Raw genomic sequence first — 20,664 nt, 5'->3', positions numbered from 1 at the left:
CAGGTACAGGAACCCTCATATTCCCTTACCATTGACATATATTCCATTACCATACATATTATTACCATTGACACAGTCATACGCAAACACACCTTTATCCAGGGGTAGATACACAAACACATTCCCCTGCCATTGAAGTGTAAAAATTTCTACAATGCAAAATGAAGCCCATTTAACAATGCACATGAACAGTACGCAAAACTGCGGTTAGTGTTACTGCAGCTATCTGAACCCACGCAGAGAATCTGTGGCAGTTTGGAAGGTAATGTCCCACGGGAAATGTGGACAGACCCTACCTCTGCAAAACCTGCTGTAACAACACATACTGTGGGTAGGCAGACTTGCTGATATGCAGTCATGCCATTCAGTCTACCCTTGTAATGCTCTCCTGTCATTTCAAACAGTATTATTTTCCCCTTGAATGATACATAGAACATCATGGCATTCGTCAGGGTAAACAGTTCAGTGGCAAAGTGCCTGTTCCATCTGTGGACCTCTGAATGACCCTGAATGCAGAGGTACAGAAAATCTTTCCACGTTCATTTGGCCCATCTCTGGTTACACGATAAGAAATGGAGTTGACACAGCAATATAAACATTATTACTGACAACGTTAAGATAGACAGTGGGTGCAGGTCAGGCTGTAGTGTCCAGGGGATACTCTATAACAGTAGCTGTCATATTTATCTCTGGCTTCTTCATAGCCAGTTTTAGTAGCTGGAGACAGAGCACACAAAAGGACTACTCAGTGCAATCCATGATCTAAAATAAAACAGATGTGTTGTGGAAGTTTGCAAACTCCCCGGCACAGAAGGTTGGCAGATCTCTGCTCCATAACGAGGGCGCATCTCCTTGGCAGCGTCAGGAGCCCTTCCGTAGCCCTGGTGCCAGTGGTACTGCTCATGCTGTTTAGATGAAGGACAGTCTGGAGGACAAAACACTTAGCTTGGCAGTTAACAGGGATGCAGAACTAAACCAAGGCTCAGAGGCCACCCGAGCTTTTAAACACTTGCACCAATTTTGGCTGGTAAGGTAAGGTTTCTTTTGCTTTTTCCACTCTTCTGGCAAATTACTGAGCAGAATGGGAAAGCACATTGCAGAAAAACACACCATCTGACTTGCTGGTAGTTTTACTCTACGTAAAAATCCCGAGAGGTCAAGGTGCAAAGAATATATGTAGAGGTCAGATTTCAGAGACTGCAGTGTGGCATGAAGCAATTTTGAAGATGTAGTAAAAAAGGATGCAGTAAATTGTGTATAAGACCAAGGACTGATTTGAACAAGGTCAGTTTTCTATCTGGAAAGCATAAGGGAAGATTCAAATGCTTTAATTGGGGAAAAAAATCCCAGTTTGAAATGAATTTCGTACCCATTTTAAGACCAATCAAAAATGCTTTTGTTCATAGCTGGTATTTCAGGAATGAGTACAACCAAAGGCACCTGGTCTGGTTTTACAGACTGAAACGCTTTTGGAAAGGAATCAGATATGATTTGGACAAAAACAACGGAGGCCCAGACACAGAGGCTGCCCTGGGAGAGTATACCAGCTGTCTGCTCAGTTTCAAACCTCTAATCATATTCTTGGAGAGAAAGCAAGGGGACCTGTTAGGGGTTGCTGAGCTCTCTGCTCGGGGCCAGGTCCAGACGGTGGAGCCAGCGAGCGTGAGTCCTCCCCATGCAGAGGCGGCTCCACCGCCTCGGACTTAAAATTCTGGCACCAGGACAACAGCAAATGAGACCAAGTCTCTGAACAGACACCAAGGGCTGGGAACGAGGCAGAGGGATTAAAATCAGCAGCACAAGCAAAGATGAAATACTGGAACTCAGGAGAACAGCAGGAGGAAGCTTGGCAGTGCCCAGATCGGCAAAGCACCTGCTGGCATCGACTGGAGAGGACTGAATTTAGTAGGCAATAGGTCCCACCGTCAGCCAGCATAAATCAGCCCGGCTTCTCGCTGGCAGCCTGGCTGTGCTCAGGCACAACAGTTTTACGGCCCTGCTCCAGTGCTGATGGCTTGATCCCACAAACAGAGGCACTGCACTGCCTGTATTAATGCGATGTGCAGGATGGATAGCAGAGGAATTCAGGCTAGTGGTAACAAGAGCACTGTCTCAATGCAAAATAAATCCTTGGAAAGAAATGTATAAAACTACTACCATGCCCTCCTTCAACTCTTTAAATCCTCACCCCTGCTTGCAAACTACCCAGCAGCATTTGACAGCTGGCAGACTGCAATGCCTCTTCTCTACAAATCATTTCATGAGAACCTGATATTCTCCTTTTCAATTTACTCGGGCCATGTGTTGTCTCACTGTGATGAGTGGACACCATACCTTGGCTTGCTTTCATCCCAGCAATGCGCAGGCAATTAATTGAGACCCCTTGTTAAGAGTACAGTCATCTTGGGCGCCACAGCAGATCAGCAGCATCTCCAAAGGTGATTCAGCCCACCCCATCAACTCTGAGAGCTTTGTGCAACTAACTTAGGTACTGGTATTAAACAACAAAAAGTAGGTGGGGTGAATTAATCCAGGCTTGTGCACGTGTGGTTCTGATCTCTATATAGGGCCTCTTGCTGCTGCCACTAAGTAGTAAAATGCCAAACATGGCTCATACCAATTCCACCTCTCACTAATATGTTTTGTCAGCTCATCATGATCTTAAAAGAAACATTTAAGTGCTGGGAGGCATCCTGGTTTCTAATTAGGCTCAGTCAGATTTTGTGGCCTCATACGCCTATTTAGTCAAGTTAACCTGGCTCACGCTGTTGCTAGCTTCAAACATATGTACTTGAAATCAGTTTTTCCACTCAGAAAAAGATAACGTCTACAGTTTCCTCCCCTCAGATAAGCTTCAGAAGAAAAGAAAATGAAGTAATGTCCCTGCCACATATATGTGGTTCTGTATCCCATCTCCACAACAGCTCCCAAACCAGGACACCCCATACAGAGATCTGGTATCTTTCTCTGCAGCACATTTAAAAGCCTGCACAGCAGTGCCCCGAATCTGTCCCCTTTCTGCTACGCCCTCGGCTCTCCCCATGATCAGCAGGAGAGATGGACACTTTCAGAGTAATATTCCATCTGCCTGAAGTCTGAGTCGCCTTTTGCACCCGTTTATTTCTCTCCACTCACCCAAAGGTGTGCTGGGAAGCATAGGACCGTGACCCAGGCAGCCCAGCCACATGCTTAACGTTAGACAGAACCAGCCTGCGACTAAGGGAGTTTGCACATACAGTACAAAAGAATAAGAATTGCTCTAGTGCATTATAAAATGCTATGCACCTGAAAAGTTTTCAGTCTCAAAGTAAGCCACAAATATGAAGCATGAATGGTTTACACTGGCACCTGGTTTCTCAGAAGCTGAATATGCATAAACCACATTGAAGTTAACTAAAGGAATGATCAAAGCACCAGGAAGTCATCCTAAAACCAAGTTCTGGTTATGGGAACTGTAAGGAACTTAAACTTCTAAGCAGGAGAATTAAATCCTGACTGTCAGATTAGGGAATAACTTCTCCTGAAGCTACCCAAGACACAGGTTTGCACCAGCTGCAGATCTGTCCCTATCTGAAACTCTTTCAAAGAAAACAAATTACATTCACTTGCTTAGGAACTGCCCCAGATCTTAGCTGCACATTACTGGCATCCAAAGACAGAAATCAAAGCACAGGATACTTCAAGGGGTGAATCAGAGAGCAAAAGAATTCATGGATTTCTAAGCCATAACAAAAGATTTTGATATGTTGCCGTTCATTACCACTATTATTATTTGTATTTTCAGAGATGTCATAGTGTTCTCAGCACTTTGCAAACCACAAGCCAGAATTCGCACACTTTTCCAAGCAAACTACCTAGTTGGGTTAATGCAAAAACCCAAAGGCCATCGAAAAAAGCAGAAAATGCAAAACTGACTCAGCCTGCCTCATTACAAAGCACGTTCTGAAACTTCTTTTCATCAACCATTTGCTTACTATAAAACATTTGTTCTAGTACCATTTTTAAAATCATTTAAGCCTTACAACTATGTAACTCCTTTCTGATACAAGCGAATTTCAATTGTGGCATTTTTATCACCTGTAAATCCATATGCAGGGTCTGACCTAGTTATCACGGATGCTACTCACAGAACTCTGACAGTGACTCCAGGGAAAAGGTACTGACCTGTCGTGGTGGTGGTATGTGTAATGCACAGCACTTGTGTTTCCTTTGAATACAACTTGAACCTCGCCTCAGTAATCCTTACTTTGCGGTGGCATTCCCTTCTCATCCAGCTGCCAAAAGGAGATCTGAAATGAACATAATTAACATCCATCAGTTATGGCTTTTTTTTTTTTTTTCCTGCTAAGCATCCAAAAACATATCTTAGATAAACAAACAAAGCAAAACAAAACACTTGGCCTGAACCAAATCCTGGCTCCAAACAAACATGGATAAGAAATTTATGGTTGTGATCTGTCATATTAAATCCAGTGAAGTAAATTTACCTCAGATGTGTCCATTACTATGATATCTGGACCCCAAACCATTTGGTGGGTTGGGTGATGTCTTTTGGCATCTTTCAGGATGTGGCCCAGGGGTATTTCTGCACTCTGGACACTCCAGTTGTGTCTGAAAGCTCATCCAGACCCAGAAACACTGAGCAGCACAGAAGAAAATGCATTCCGGTTGGTTTTACATGAGCAGTGTAGCTACTGGGATCAGAGCATCTCTGTGACCCTGTGCCACGGCTAACTGAAGTCAGGACTAGCTTTGGGATCTCTTTCTCCCCATGGACATGCCCTTAGGCCTGGACACGGACATCCCCAAGGCACTCATGCAATCAACAGCGAGAGAGGTACCTTTGGAGATGTTGATCTCTTGCCATTAGCTACAATGCCTCATTCAAGCTAAATGCTCTAAGCCAGCCAGTGCCTCAGATCCAGCTCTTCCTTTGTGCTCAGTTATCCTGGCTGCTGTTTGGCTCACACCCAAAAATGCAGCACCTTGGGAAGCCTGCATCACAGCCCAGGCTTTCCAAACAGCATTATCTGCAAAGCTGTAAGGACACATGCGTATCTTCACTTCTCATACAGCATATCTTTCCTTCCCATTGACTTTCCATCACTGCTCTAACTTCCAGGAAACACAAGGGATTTGCTGTGGCACATGGGACTTGCAGGCAAGACATATTGCTAAAACCAAAGAGGGTGAGAGGCTGCAGAGCTCTGAATGGGCTGCCTTGTCTTTGCAGTTTCCACTGAGCTCAAATTTTGCCTAAAAGGGATTAATTAACGTTGGACAACCCCACAGTGATTCCTCCTCAGCTCTGGAGCAGAGGACCCCGTCACTATGGTGATACAACATTAAAGGGCTGGGTCCAAAACGCTACTCTGGCAGGAAGACACATGCACCAGGCCAGAATCTGAGATCCCGGGTGTGCTGGTTGTAACTCTGGAGGAGATACTCCAGGCTTACCCTGGTGTCACTGAGATCAGCCCTGGCCTGCAGCCTTTGAGGAGAGCTCCATCCTATTGTGCAGATGGTTCGCCTTCTAATTTGGAGGGGCTGAATGACTTTTCAAACCTTTGATTCCTGACTGATGTATTCACTTCAGGAGACACAAAAGTACAAAATCTCAGCATGGAGTGACTCCCGTGCTTGCTTTTTCTTTCCTTACCACCCCCACCCCCGCCCCTTGTCTTTTCTTTTCTTCTCTCCCTGGACAGTTTTATAATTTTGGCATGTGGCCAGAATGTCTGTCCTTATTAGCCTGGGCTGGCTGTGAAACACCTGCAGCCCATTATAGCAGGAGGATGAAAAAAATCAGTTGTCATAGGTAAAGTAATGACCACTTATTTCTTTGTTTTAACATACGAAAAGGACAGTCGAGAGGGGAAGCAGAAAATTACATAGCTTTGCCATCACACCTGCCATTGACTGGACTCAACTGTAGACACTGGGTCACATTTTTATCTGATAAGTGACTCCAATAAATTGTTGTCACTTCACACCAGCGAGGGTTCCAGTTTATTCACTATGACGTGCACTTGACGCATTTGAATAGTGTCTTGTGTACATTTTTAATTTACGTCTTTATTATGAACTAAATAGGCACTAGGAAGAAACTTCCCTCTGGGCAGGTTGTAACTAGACTGCCTACTGGCATAGCCCTCTAATATCCCAGCTGGTACTGGCTGCAAACACTGCCAGACCCAGCAGAGCCTCCATAATGGCAAGGCAAAAGGGCTACAGGATGGGACAGACACTTCCAAGTCCCACGGGCCACTGCCTGAACCAGAAGAAGGGCTGCATATCCAGAAGACTGAGCAGGGTATAGGCAGTGATGCAGAAGTAGTACTCGGGGTATCACTGGAGCTCTTGGCTCAGGAGCTGTGCAAAACCTTTTATAATAAACACAGAAATTTCCATGATCTAGGTACACGGCGACACTGGTGAGCGAGTAAAAGGCAATATTTGCTCACCCAACTCGCAGCCTACAGAACTCTATCTTACCTCAAAGACCAGCTAATTGTACCTCTGCAGGACTATCCATCTGGAGATGAGCCCTACTTATGATTACAAAAATCCTCCTTCAAAAGATGTATTTGTACACAAGGATGGCTATTACTCACAAGAGGTGCTTGGTGCCTGCTAAGATGTTGACAAGTAAAGAGATCAAGACGTCCTTTAGATTCCCTGCTGTTCAGTAGTGCCACTACCAAAACATACCTGTACTGAAGCAATGGCCACAATCAGACCTCCTGGTATATACGCCTCACTGAAGGTGCATGTATCATCGTAGGGGATGCCAGAGAGATAGGATCTGGGAGGACAGCTAGAGGTCTAAATAATTTATTATGCTCTTGAACTATGACAACAAAGTAGGTAGCTTAAATGCAGCTCCAAGAGTTTTACTACTGAAAGCAGACTCACTCTCTAAGGACTAGATGGTATTTCAATCCCAACAGCCCAGTCAGTGAAAATGCCACAGTCAGGATGTCAGGAGACCCAGAGTTCCTTCCAAAACTTTGCTGTGTTTTAATCAAACTTACTTGTCTAGCTGCAAGGCAGTTGAGACATTTACCCCAGCAGCTGACGTTTTTAGTTCTGCATCAAGAGGAGTGCAGCCATTTTAAAAAAAAAAAAAAAGGAAAAGAAAAACTTGTCACCCCAAGGGACTCTGCCAAATAATCCCACTGCTGTCCTGGAGCATGGAAACACAAGTCTGCTGTTGCACACAGGTCTGACTATTTGCATTTTTAATAATTCAAGAGTTTAATTAGTATCATGGCCTTAATCAGAGGCTGAAAATACAGCTGAAGTCATCAGAGCTTAATTAGTTTAAAAAAAAAATCCACAGTCTGAAAATGTCTCTACTAACGTGCAAGTCTATCCTTAGCTTGACGCTTTGGGGTTCAGCTGAGCTTTTACCTGTTGCTTCTGATATCCTGTACCAGCACACCCCAGAGTAACTCAAAATCCCCAAACAATACCCACTCAAATCAGTGGGCTTCCCTGTTGATTCCTATAAACTGTTCTACAGCTTTCTTGACCTGGACTCAGAAAAAACTGACCAGATTGAAGAGACCATCTGAAATTAATCCAGGTATATCCCACAAGCTGCATGAGAATTTCCCCTTTACAGGAAACACAACATTCTTAGAACATCAACAAGTATCACGGGATCTTCAGTCAAGTCAGCAGGAACACAGTCCTGACGGAAATAACTATGTATGGCCAGAAAAATCACCATTTAGTAGTGGGACTGCAGAAGCCACCCTATGGGGAGCTAACACTGGTCCCTTGCAGCCCAAGTTGGGTGGTGAAGCACAGGAGGTCTGGTGCTGCTTCCCTTCCCGAGTGCAAGGGATGGATGCGGTCTCAAGGGGAATTCTCACCGATTTGGCCTGAGGGAATCTGAAGCCCTGGCAACAGCCATGCATCTACTCACTGGACAGATTGATAGCATTGTACAGGACATCCTGGATGAACTTTTTCAAACAATATGTGACTTAATGGTGGGACTCATCACCACCCAATGCTGTGGAGGCCAAATACATAAACGGGTTCAAAAATGGATTAGCAAAATTCATGGAAGATAGGTCAATCACAGGCAATTAAATATGGTAATCCGGATGCAACTTCCAGTTCAGGAAGTTAGTCGGTCTAATGCCCTTCCACCTCTTATTTACTTGTAAAAAGGAAGTCAGAAAAATTCTCCCTATGCCAAAACTGTCCCTTGGCTCTAAGCATTAGCTAGAATCACAATAAATTCCTTTTTTTTGGCAGGGGGAGGGGGATACATTTTCTTTCAGTAATGATATTACAGCATGCTATTTATTTCCCTTTGCGGCTCCTGAACCTCTGTGTAACCTCCCATCTCCCTGTCCCCTTAGGAATACCATAAATAAATTAGTGAAACCTACTGGAAGGTGATAGCAATCACAGATACCACTAAATTCCATTTAGCAAGGAATTAGGAATCCAATCACTTATGTACGTAGGAAAGCTCTGACTGGATTGTACTCAAAAAACATTCTGTCTTTGAGAGTACTGGACCAGAGGAAGATGCTGGAAACTCAAGATGGAAAAACATAAGTTGGTTTGTCCCCAAGGAAAGTTTCTTGTAACCCTAGGACAGTTATTGTTTGATTTATTCCCTGACACATGCCTGGGCAGAGGCTAGTTTTATATATATAAAATACATACAGTACATTTCATACTGCAGTGTTATGTATCCCCACCCCCTTTCCTAAACTCTTGCAAACTCTTGACCCAAAGAGCAGCTTATGGCACAGGTTATTTGCTCTCTGCTCCCTTGTCTTCTTACCTGCTGCATGCATTTCTACCCATTGTCTGGTTTTGAAGGTGTTTAGGGGGTTTGCTGGAGAGCAGAGGACAAGATGACAAATGAGCTAACGCACAGCAATGGAATGTAAGTGAGTCTCAGCTATTTTTAATTAAGAAGCGATGACAGCTGACTAAATTCCCTGACACTGCAGTTAAAGGCTCCCTGACCCAGACATTATTGGACACACTCCTAAGACCAATATATATTGGTCCCAACGGTGATTCTATTATTGTCCCTGCCGTCTCGACAGATGCAGGACTAACAAAATCTATGTCTATTATCAGCATGCAAATAGCGAGATAAACGTGTGAATGCTTATGAGCAGGAGGCGGCAGCAGGTGAGAGGAGAACAACGAAGGTCATTTTCAAGGGCGTGCTGAAAGTGCCAATGTTTGGTTCCAATAAATGTTCAAAAGGTTTGGACAAATTTAACTGCCATTTTCATTTTCGGTTGGTTAAACCAATGATAGATTGACCATGAGAAAGACAGAGAGACAGAAAGAACATTTCCTGCTGCAAGGCAGATAAAAGATAAGAGGCAAAGCAGTATGGTGCCTTGGACTGGCTTTTCTCAGCCCACAGATCACAGGGAGGGCTCAACTGAGAAAGCTTTTCTTCTAATTCCCAGACCAGAGAGCCCAGCAACCTGACAAAGTGATCTGGATTTTGAAGGACAAGGATTCACCTGGTTTCATCTAAGGACTCTTCAGCAGAGATGAGAAGGTGTCCAGCTCGCACTATAACAACAGACTGGCAAGAAACTGACTGTTTCAACAACAGTCTTGGAGAGATGTCAAGAGGAAGACACCAACCACAAAAAGACAATACAAAACTCAGTTTTGTCCTCAGGGCTTGCACAGCAATGAATCCAGCAGCAGATCCCTTTACCTTGAGCTCACAAGTTGGTTTTAGTAGGACAGACAAAAAAAAGATTCCCTTCTACCCTTTCCAAAGGATCATGGAGAAAAGGGGTAAACCGGCACATGCGGCAAAGTCACACAAATCACGTACAAACTTGGCATGAGCGAGACAAATACATTAAGGAACATCATCAGGAACTTTCCAGCATGGTTGCAGGGTGGGAGGGGGAAAGAGTTGCTTTCTGCTGTTGCTAAGACAGTTCCCCCACCCTTGCTCTCTCCCAGCCCAATCCCCGGGCTTTCTCCTCTCATTGGCTCACCAGCTGCATCGAATGATCATGACAGGTTTTCCTCCTCCTCGCCCTATTGGCTTCTGCCTATGGCCTATTATCAGGGGAGAGCAAATCAGACACGTAATCAATAGTTTGCGAGAAGGAACAGGGCTGCGCGATGCTACATTTGCATTAAATCTCTTGCTGCCTATGTCTCTGCATTCAGATAAGCACGGATTAGCTGTATTGGCCATGCTCGCAGAGGTGAGTGTAGATGGCAGACTGATAGCAAAATAGCACTGCAGTGAGCTGTCAGCAAAAGGCAGCTGCTGCACGCTCTAGTCCCGAACTTCAGGCCAGGCTCTACCTGATGAGAAGCTCAGATCCCGACCTTGCAGGCAAACCAGCACGATTCAAGGAGCATCAGCATCCTGCCTGAGCACTGATCTAGAGGCACAGAGCAAACCTCCTTTCTGGTAGCCTGTCTGAACGAGTGTCACCAACATGGGTAATCATTAGGGCAGCCAGTTCTGAAAATAAGGGAAAGGTGTATAGCAGGGGAGAAATCTTCTTTCGTGCAGTACCATAAGTGATGCCCCCTCCAGCAAGCTTTTAGAAAGTTGCTTGGTCTGAAGGCATCTGGAGGCCTTCTAGGGCAGGCAGAGAGCACGGAAACACTCCACAAGGCCAGAGAAAGTTTCTCCGGCTTGAAGCAGGATGGCCGATGACAGTCAGCTACCACAGTAGTGCTGCTTGGTCACTGCCAGCCTTCAGAAATTCAGGAACAGTGGTTCCTTCATCTTGCAGCATCCCCAGCTTGGGTCTCCCCACCCCACCAAAACCCCATTATCGGGCAGCGAACACAGCAGCAGTGGGACAGCTCCCTGGTCCTACCACAGACCAGGTCAAGGCCTGGAACCAGACGCAGAGAAGAGGCAGATGAGTTGGAACAGGTTTCCAATTACAAGCAAAATAGCCTTGAATTGACATCATGCATCAATGAAACACGAAGGCAGAAGAACTTGATGTTGCCAATGGCTTTAAAACCAACCGCAAAATAAAACTTACTTATCGGTGATGGGGACCTCAGACACCAGGGCATCAAGCACATAACAAAGTTAAGTGTGAGTAACTACTGAACTGGCCTCAGGCCTTAAAGCTTTGCAGTTTAACTTGCCCAAGTAAAGCAGCTGATGAAATATCCCCAGGCACACTGGGACACTGGTGAAATAGCAACCCTTTGGCTATTTTCTTCCACCACACAGGTGAGTCAGCATCCGGACAACGGAAGAAAAACTGGTGTTTCCTTTTCTGTTCAGGATTGCGAGTGACTGGCAGCAGAAGGAGCTCAGTCCAGTTCCTAGCCTGTTCCTAATAGACATGTGTACAGACTATGAGAGGTCAATGAACCCAGCAAAGCCATCCACTGCAGTTGGATGCACATACATTGGATGTACGCTGTCCCCTAAATACTAGATCTTCCTAGCCTGGACAGTCCACTTGCTTTCTGTCCTTTACGTTATACAGAGGTTCTGTTAGGAAGAGCTATAACTTAAACTGTTGTAAAATAATATAATTATGAGGCAAAACACAGGAAAATTTTCTATGGAAATTTCCACAGCCAATCTATTTGTTTTTTTCAGGGGTGAGGGTGGTTGGACACAAAACACTGGGTCAGTTAAAAAAATCCTAAGCATCTGACTCAAATAAATCCATTTTTATGAAATCCACAGGGATGGTTTCTTCAATAGAAGATGGAACTTCAAGTTAAAAGGAGGAAAGAGAAGAAAAGAGCGCGCATAAAAATCAGGTTCAAATCCCTGCTTCGCCTCACTCAGTAAGGACTCTGAATTAGGTCTACAGTTACTTAAACGGCTTCAAGTTTTTGGGATCTCACTGCAGTTTGCATGATCTAAGTTTCATCCTGAGGCAGAACAGGAAGAATGTTCTGAGCTCTCAAAAATGTTCATGACTTCGGACAAATACATTATAGCCAGCTTCAAAACAAATCTGTTCTCTTTTTGATCTTATGTAATAGTCTAGATGTCTGTGTTTTGATTCCTTTCAGTTGTGCACTCAAACTGGTACAGAGCTCCATGAAAGAAAATTAATGGACTGAAAGGAAACCTACACTTTTTTTTTGTGTCTCTAAACCATGTACCTCTTTTCCCAATACCTTTACAGAGAAGAAAAGCATAAAATTTAGCAACAACCAAGATGATAAAAATGAGCTCAAATAAGAACTCCTATCATGAGTTAAGCCTGCTTCAGCCACTGAAGAAGATAGAGCCTATAAACAAAGCCTTTTTGATCAATAAAAGCCTTTTAAATAAAATGAAAGCTCTTTCAGACTAATTCAAGAAGCAACCTACAATGGAAAAGATTTGGTCCCTGACGTCCTGGGATCAAACTTGTTTTCTCCTTACTGTTAGTGCCTACACAACAACATTTATCTGGACCTATTAGATTTGCTGTAGATGGAAAAATAATTAGATTCTTACCATGAACATGTAGGAAATATCCAACAGAAAGGCAGAGCTGGTATGTTATAGCCTATGCTGCTACGACTATCGCGGTGGTCAGTTCATTTTTGCCTGCTCACTCCACCACCTAGGGAGGAAGGTGTGCCCCCTTACCTGGCAATATGTTCAGTCCTGAATGACCACGTTGTACCTGTCCTCAGCAAGAAAGGCAAAGAGGATGGGTGTGCACTTCTTCACCTCCAACACTTAGCAGGCACAGTCTGGGGTAAAAGGAGTAAGAAATACATGAATATAAGGAATAATATGATGGATGACCTGACAGGAAACCTCAAGCCCAAGCGGAGGAAAAATTGTGTCCATAGCTCTATTTCCCCACCCCAATTCTGCTTATCATGATGTATCTGCTTCTGGTCCAAGGCTGGGACCTCAGGGCTTCCAGGACGCCACTTGCCACATGTCTGGCATAGCTGACAGAGAACAAGGAGCCAGGAAACCTGAGAGCCATTTCTGAGCCAACAGCGTGTGTTCCCAGATTCAATTTTGTTTTCAGATTTCCAGTTTGAAAGATTTTCATAACTCCCCATGTATTTCTTTTCAGATTTGTCTTGCCTTAAAAATTACTGAAATGTCAGTCATCTTGTCGTTTTGTTATAGAGAGGAAACTATTTTCCATATGCATCTCAGAATTTTTCATGAGAAAAAATCTAAGGATACAGCCATCCTCACTTAGCACATTGTATAACTGCCCATGAAGGGATTTGATTTCTGTTTATCTGCTTCTGGTTTGTTTCCCAGCTCCATTTCATTAATACAATTTCTCAAGAAGTTCATACCATTAATAAAGCCAAGCCACAGGAATACATCTTATAACTGCTCTATTACTCTGAAGCCAAAGGCTAGTAAAAGGTCTCCAAACTTCAATTTCATCTTTAAATAGTTCTGTGCAAGGTAACTCAATGTTATTAGTCCCATTTTGCTATTAAACAGAGACACAGAAGGGTGCTAAGAATTGTCCCAGGCCATAAAATAAGTACAAAAAGACAACCAAACCACAGCCTCTTGCTCTGTCCCAGTGGACAACATTCTTTTCTATGATTACTAAAAATATTGGGGTTTTCTGTGAAACAGACTGGGATGCTAATTTTTGAGGTGAAATGACCAACCCAGCATGGGAAATCGTATAAGTGAACATAATACTCTCAACTTCCTGAACTCTTGTACAATAAACAGCTTAACAACTTGCTTCCCACAGAGACACCTGTATTTTAGTAGCAGGTAAGAAATGACACATGTATATACATAGCCATATTTTCCTTTTTTCTAGCTGTGCACATACATATATATCCATATATGCACAAACATAAAATACATACATATATATATGTATATATCAAAGTTATTAAAATTAGAAGCAACTTTGATGTTGGACGTGGCATGGTCTGAAAAAATGCTGATTACACCACAGCACAGCTGTGGGAATGAACTGCCTGCTCCGCGCACAGCACTTCAGGCACATAAAATGCAAAGACCTATTTGGATGAGAGCACAGAGCCAAGATGCTTCCCTCAAGACGCTTCTTCCCACCCATCACACCTATCACCTGCCCACGAAAATGAACTTCCCACGTCTCCATTGGTTAAACCTTGACCCCTTTTCCTGAGCCTGTGCCACCCCACAATACTCGCTAAATATCACCACAACACCTGGCTACCTAACAATTATATTTTTTGTAATTGAAGTGCAGACATACCTAAATAAGCCAGGATGAGGTGGCTGGATGCCTTTGGTACTAATGCCAGTGCTGTCATGAATGCTGACTCTTAAAGCAAAACAAATAAAAAAGAATAAGTAAACTAACAAGTTTCTAGACTCATTTGTTTAGAATGACAGACCGACAAACATAGTAATATTTTAATTTTTTTTTTTTTTTTTTTTTTTTTTTTACAAACAGCTTTTTATAACTCATAACCCAAAATAAGCCCTGACCCAGCTGCGGTGCCATGTTAAACAGTAATTACTCTATATAAGGCTGACCAAATGGGAATATTTGTGGGCCAGCGGAATGAAATTATTTTAGGACTTACACAAACTTTCTCTGGGAGTGGTGAGACTAGCTGTGGGTAATGTGGCGTACCTAGGAAACAAGCGGACACAGGAGGGTTTTTTTTTCTTCTTCTTCCAAGCCTCCATTAAAACTCACTAGGTGACATTAAATGACTTTCCCAAATTTCTGCTCAAGGGAAAAGGAAAAAAAAAAAGTAGAAGTAAGATTTGTTTACCCCTCTACAAAAGAGGCTTCACTATGTCACTGTATACATTTTGACATTCTCCCTCAACCTGGCTACCTGTCATGCCTGCTAAACCACACCCAAATATATGGCAGAGCATAAGTAAGCAAAGGTGCAAAGCAAGACCCTTGTAATATTTCATTATACTGGGAGAAAAAAAAGAAAAAAAAATCAAGCCTCATCTTCAGCTCTTACCTATCATTCAGGTTGCTTAATCATGAGCTACTGTGCAACATCAGCCACTGAAATGTCCATCATCAGGCATTTTCCTGGCTAGGACTGTCACAAGCACCTCTCTTCCAACCCAGTCCACATGCTACACAGATGGTTCCTTGCCACCTCGCTGCCACAAAGCCAAAGCCTTCATGGAGACTGGCCTCATGGCAAGTTGGACCCTTTTGCTTGATCTTTGCTTGAAATGATGCTAAACTACATCAATACACATTGCCAAGTAATTTTTCATCCTGTCTACACTAAGGATGCGTTCGCACTCCTGATCCTTTGGCAATGTTTGCGCCCACTGAATCTGTTCTGCTGAGGCTAAGGGAGGAAGAGCCCATAAATCCAAACTCCCTCATCCTCTCAAATATTCAGTTCAGCATTTCAAAATGCCTGATTTTGAAGCAGGTGAGGCAGCACAGCCTGCAGAGAAAGGAACAAAAGTCCTGTAACCTGGGGCATGTCCTGCCTTGTAGGAGGGTGGGGATCTCTGTGGGGAATCCTAGAAGAAGAGGCTGACAGAGCTTTCAGAGTGGCAATGCTCAGTTCAAAAAAACTGCAAAAATTAGTGGCATGCCATTCTGGTGCAAGTGGCAGTTTTCCAGTTTCCAAAATATCCCTCCTCCTTATGTCACGGTAAAACAGAGCAAAAATGGAAAGTGGTTTAGCAAGTAGGAACATTGCAATTCAAAATAGAATCAGAGAGGATTAAAGCAAATACCCAGACTGTTCTAACCTGTGTTTATGGCCCAAATACTGTACCAATTCCTGTTATTTTCAGGGGTTTCTTCCTGTGTTGTAACATTCTCTCTGGGATTAAACTTGGCCCATGCAACATATGACTCATCTGACTACAAGTCCCTGGGCATGTGCTGCAGGTTTTGCAGATGCATATCATTGACAACCCATCCTAGAGCCTCAGAGCCCAACGCAGCACATTACACGTGGGTTTTTGCTGGAGGGGTAGGAAGAAAATGACAGCATCTGCCTAACACTGAATTTTCATCCTTAATTAAGGACTTCAAAAATAAGTCCATTTTCTGAGCAGGATGGGGGGTTAGAAAATAAAATAAAGCTAGTTTTTAATGATCTCAGTGAAACTCAAGTCCATTTTCCAGTTAATATGCACGCTTGCACCCAGGAATTTCAAGTTAAAAATTCATTGCTATGGAACTCATGTTATCTGCAGCACCAAGCACTGACCATGGCCAAATTAACCCCGGGTAGTATCCTCTGCCTTCACTGATGTAAAACAGATTCACTGTTTTCAGGTTTGCTTTTCATTCTACCTAACTTTCTGCATTCCAGAAGATAACTTCTTTTTATGTCCATCTCTGATTAGTTCTTTGAATTATCTCCACATACATGATTACTCAACGCTGAGCCCACCCTGCCGTTCTTCATTCTCTTTCAGTGACCCACACAAGTGCCAGTACCATACTGATACTCACTTAGAGACACAGTAATGCCTTTAGAGTTACAGTGTTAAATTCACAGGTGAGATCAATTTTAGCTGCAACAAATCACAAGATGTAGCAGGAGGTAATTCAAAGAATAAAAATTCACAGAGTAGAAAGAGAGGAAGAAAGAGAAAAAAGATATAACCATGCAGAAGCAATGGACTTGTATAATACATCACAGCCTTATAGTACTTTTGTACAAATACTGTACAAATACAGCAATGGGCTATAAAGCTTTTGAGCTCTTAATTATCAGTTCAAGTCACAATTGGTAAGGCTCTTCTAATAGAAAGGAGCAAAAAGCTAATCACTTCAGCTGACTGGATGCTGAACATCTCACCTATAAACAGCTCCTCCTTAGGCTGTTTGCCAGTGGGAAGGAGCAACCATGAATTGGGACAGCAGCTTCTGTTGTGCGGTTCACAGAAAGGACTTCACCAGTATTGACAGATCCTGAAAGAGAAGGAAATTCACGCTCATCAGTGGAATTGATGTGATCTCCACATCGTACTGAGTCATTGACTGCTGGAGAGCCCAGCTCTGTTCACATGCTGGAAGTTTGATATATGCCTAAAAAGAGTGTGAGTCTAGGCCTGGAGAATTCAGGTATTTCAGTATATTGGTAAGCGCAGGAGAGTCCAGCTGACCGCAGTGGACATGCCTGTCAGTACAAGTTAATCAAGAGCCAGAGCCTCTCGCTGAAACAATGCCTGAGGTCAGAGCGGGCTGCGACGCCTTCTCCAGTGTTTGTCTACTGAAATCAGCAGAGCTACATCGGCAGAAGGTAGGTAGCTCAAGGTACTTGTCGACCTTCAGGCATCTACCTTACCTGTAGAGAAGCAGTGCTTCCTAACGCAGAATCTGTGAGCCCTCAACTCAAGGCTCTGCTGACTACTAGGACAGCTGGACTCCTACCTTCGGAGCCTGGATCCACTCTCCCGATGCTCCACTGACTAAGGACAGCTCCACATTCACATTTCTACTTTCATTGCCTAAGACCGGACTCATGGGAATATTATCCTTAGTCTCTTCTTCTTTAGATATATGTGAATCTGCAACCTTCCTTTAAACACAGCCAAGGTAAGCATGACACAGAAATTACAAGATAATTAAGAGAACTTTGGAAAATAAATATACATACCCTTTGTTCCATTGGGTTGCTTTAAAACACAATGCTGTGGTTTATTCCTTCTCTCTCAGTCTGTCACCAACACTCAGCTACATGGGAGAAAACAAATTTAAATTAAACTCAAACATTATGTCTAGTTCATTACTAAGACCTTCTAAAGAGCGCTGAACCTTTTACATAGACACTTTGTGCTATAGCCCCAAACTATAGGGCCAATAAAGCCACAACTGACAGCAGTTACAGATTTGGGCTATATTTTGAATTAAACTATAAGAAACAAGTAATAAAAACAACACCACACACAAAAAAAAATCTGAGTTCTGCAAAAGTTACTTAACTTCCCAAGCCCAGAATCTCTGCTGCAGTCTTTAAAACTGAGATGCATGCGTGCGACAGATGGCAGCTCCTGCAGTACATGTAATACACCACCTCTGTACAAATATTTTATTGTACAAATATTCATCAGCTAATTTCTACAATAACTGTGTTAGGTAGGATCATTAACACCGCCCCTAATTTTACTGATAAGTAGGCTGAGACAGAAGGGTGGAGAGGATTGTCTAAAGTGAATAACTAAGTTACAATGAGAACTCCAAAGCATCCTCCCATCTCTGAGTCCATGTAGGTTTTTTTTTCAATTGAAAAAAAAATCTTTGGTATAGTTTGACCCAATGCCAACTGAAGTTTGAAGACTTAAAAAAACCAACCAAACAAACAATGGACTTAAGCTCACACCCTAGGTTCATAACTAATGAAGCATTTATGTTACACTAAAAATGTGGCTTAGCTTAAGTATCCATTTTTAACTATCAACTGAAATGAAAACATTAATTCATGCAAATCAATATTCCCTAAACAATAATTTTCCTCTAGAACATTTCTTCTTTTTTAACATAAACTCTTATCTAACATAACCCATTTAAAGTACTATATCTGCAGAGCTCAGCAATTAGCTCTGTAAATTGTTTTCCTTGCGTGTATGGAAGGTTACATTACATAGTGAAATATAAAGTGTATGCTATAGTGAATGAAAACCTCTCTTTGAACGATGATTATCTTTCAAAAAGGCTGGGATAAGGGCCAGATTACCAAAATGAATTCAAGCCAGCTATTAGAGTTCTACTTGTACATCCAAAGTCCCCTGTTATTTCATGCAAGTATCCACTTCCAGTGCATCTTCGGGGGTTTTCAAATGTAATTGTTTATATGTAATACCCACAGACAGCATTTTCCTGAAAACATGGCCAGAAAAGTCCAATCTGAGGAATAAACAAGAAAGCAAACAGGAAATGGGTGCAAAGAAAAGCACAGAAAGAGAGAAGGGATGGTACACAAAACAGCCAAATGAAGGCAGGAGATGGCACTAAGGGTACTTGACATGCTACTGTAAGTGAGGACAAGGATGGAGAGGCTACACCTCGTCTGTCCGCTAATGCAGAACAAATTCATGAGAGTCACAGAGATTTGTAGAAAAATAGTATTTTGCTTGGAGGTTGTAAAAGACTGCTGGAAGTCACCTAAGCCATCCTTATACTCAACACATGGCTAACCTCAAAATTGAATCTGGTGGTGTCCACTTGAGCTCTGAAAATCCCTAAGAATGGAGATCCCACAGCCTCACTGGGCACCTGCTCCAGTGCTGCATCACTCTCCCAGGTTTCGGTTCCCCCCTCCCCTTATACGCAATCAGAATTTCCCCTTGTTGCAGCTATGACAGAAGATTTTTTCCAGTTGTTTAAAGAAGGCTTCACTCAGCTCTTCCTCTCAATCAGGTGGTTCATAGGAGATGCCCACCACGACACCCTCTTTGTGGGCCTCCCCACTCTGATCCTGACCCCCAAGCTCCCAACACCCACTGCTACTCCTCTGCACAAAATACAACCCCCTCTCCTTTTTTTGGTGTACATCTTTGTCAAAGAGCTGTATCCACCCATTGCAACACTCCAGTCACACAAACTATTCCACCATGCCTGCCCTTCCAGCAAACCTTGATTAAAGCCCTTAGTACTAAGGGACTAATTAAATAAAAGTACTGTTACATACACTAGGTGAAGCAAGGCACACAGATACTAAGAAGGCAAATTGCCCAGCATCAAGTGTTAGTGACAGAGCTGTGGAGACAATATAGGAACCCAAACTCCTCATCTTACATGTTACCTTTTAGACTAAGCAGCCTTTGATGATGGCCTAGAGGGCAAAATGAGAAGGAAAGCTTCTCATGGAGAACAGTCACATGGGGCCAGATGCTTAACAGATCAAAATCGGTCAACTCCACTGCCTTCAATGCAGCTATGCCAATTTATATCAGTTGACGATGTGACCTATATAATGAAAACTAGCTTGAAGCAGCTAAGGAATATAACCCTGATTTATTCCAAATACATTATATTTAACACTGTCACTTATCTTTTACATGCCAGTGTGTAAGCTCAGGAGACAGACACATTTGGATACTCTCAGCTGGGAATCGTGTTCTTGCAACGCTCCTAGATGATGCACATACTGTCTCTATTTGTGTTCACCCTTTCAGATGGCATGGTGCCCACGAAACAAGCTGATTAGCATTTGCCCTGGGCTATCAAGGCAAGGCAATGGTATGTTTAGATCAGCAAATTGCATAACAATATAAATGTCATCTATTCTACAAGAAGCTTTGGCAGTATTTGCATCTTGTGCTTCATTGCATGTATGTGCCAAAAAGAAACTCAAAGACTTGCAAAAGAAAGACAGCTATGGGATTCGCCAGCCCTCTCAGTTGCCAAAACATGCTGTATAGCAGTGGGTACCTCATTATGATCCCCAAGGACCATGTACCGGGTGTCAGATTGTATGTAACACGAACGCTACTGGTACATATATATATATATATATATATATATATATATATCCTTTTTTGTTCAGCCAGGCTCATAAGCAGAAAAAGAACCACAAACAGCGTGTCTGGCACAGTTCAAGACTTGATCTGTACACTTGCCCGGAAAAGATGGCATCCAGCCTAAACAGAATAGCCCTGGGTGGTCAGTAGCTGGTTGTGCAACATCTTTGCTGATGGGGCAAACTGTAGCAATACCTAGCAGATACAATGGATACTGGGCTAAGGACACCGAGTTTAGGACAGTA

At 43.0% G+C, this 20,664-nt stretch overlaps 1 long non-coding RNA gene across 5 annotated transcripts in view; it reads right to left on the bottom strand.

Annotated features, from left to right (window-relative positions):
• The window catches only part of LOC148054993 (uncharacterized), a 121,198-nt gene that overhangs the window by 76,890 nt on the left and 23,644 nt on the right, over positions 1-20,664 (bottom strand). For all 5 annotated transcript variants that reach the window (XR_015706080.1, XR_015706082.1, XR_015706084.1 and 2 more), the window contains exons 2-6: positions 17,557-17,633; positions 16,756-16,868; positions 14,199-14,267; positions 12,602-12,708; positions 4,165-4,289 (exon numbers count right to left, since the gene is read on the bottom strand). This is a non-coding gene — a long non-coding RNA (uncharacterized LOC148054993). The remainder of the gene's footprint in view (positions 1-4,164; positions 4,290-12,601; positions 12,709-14,198; positions 14,268-16,755; positions 16,869-17,556; positions 17,634-20,664) is intronic.

This window comes from Nipponia nippon, unplaced genomic scaffold (assembly GCF_047370975.1).
Source record: "Nipponia nippon isolate SJK-2023a ecotype South Korea unplaced genomic scaffold, ASM4737097v1 scaffold_28, whole genome shotgun sequence".
In the NCBI taxonomy this organism is placed as follows: domain Eukaryota; kingdom Metazoa; phylum Chordata; class Aves; order Pelecaniformes; family Threskiornithidae; genus Nipponia; species Nipponia nippon.
Note: the sequence above shows the minus strand (reverse complement) of the source record. Positions and strands in the feature narration are given on the sequence as shown.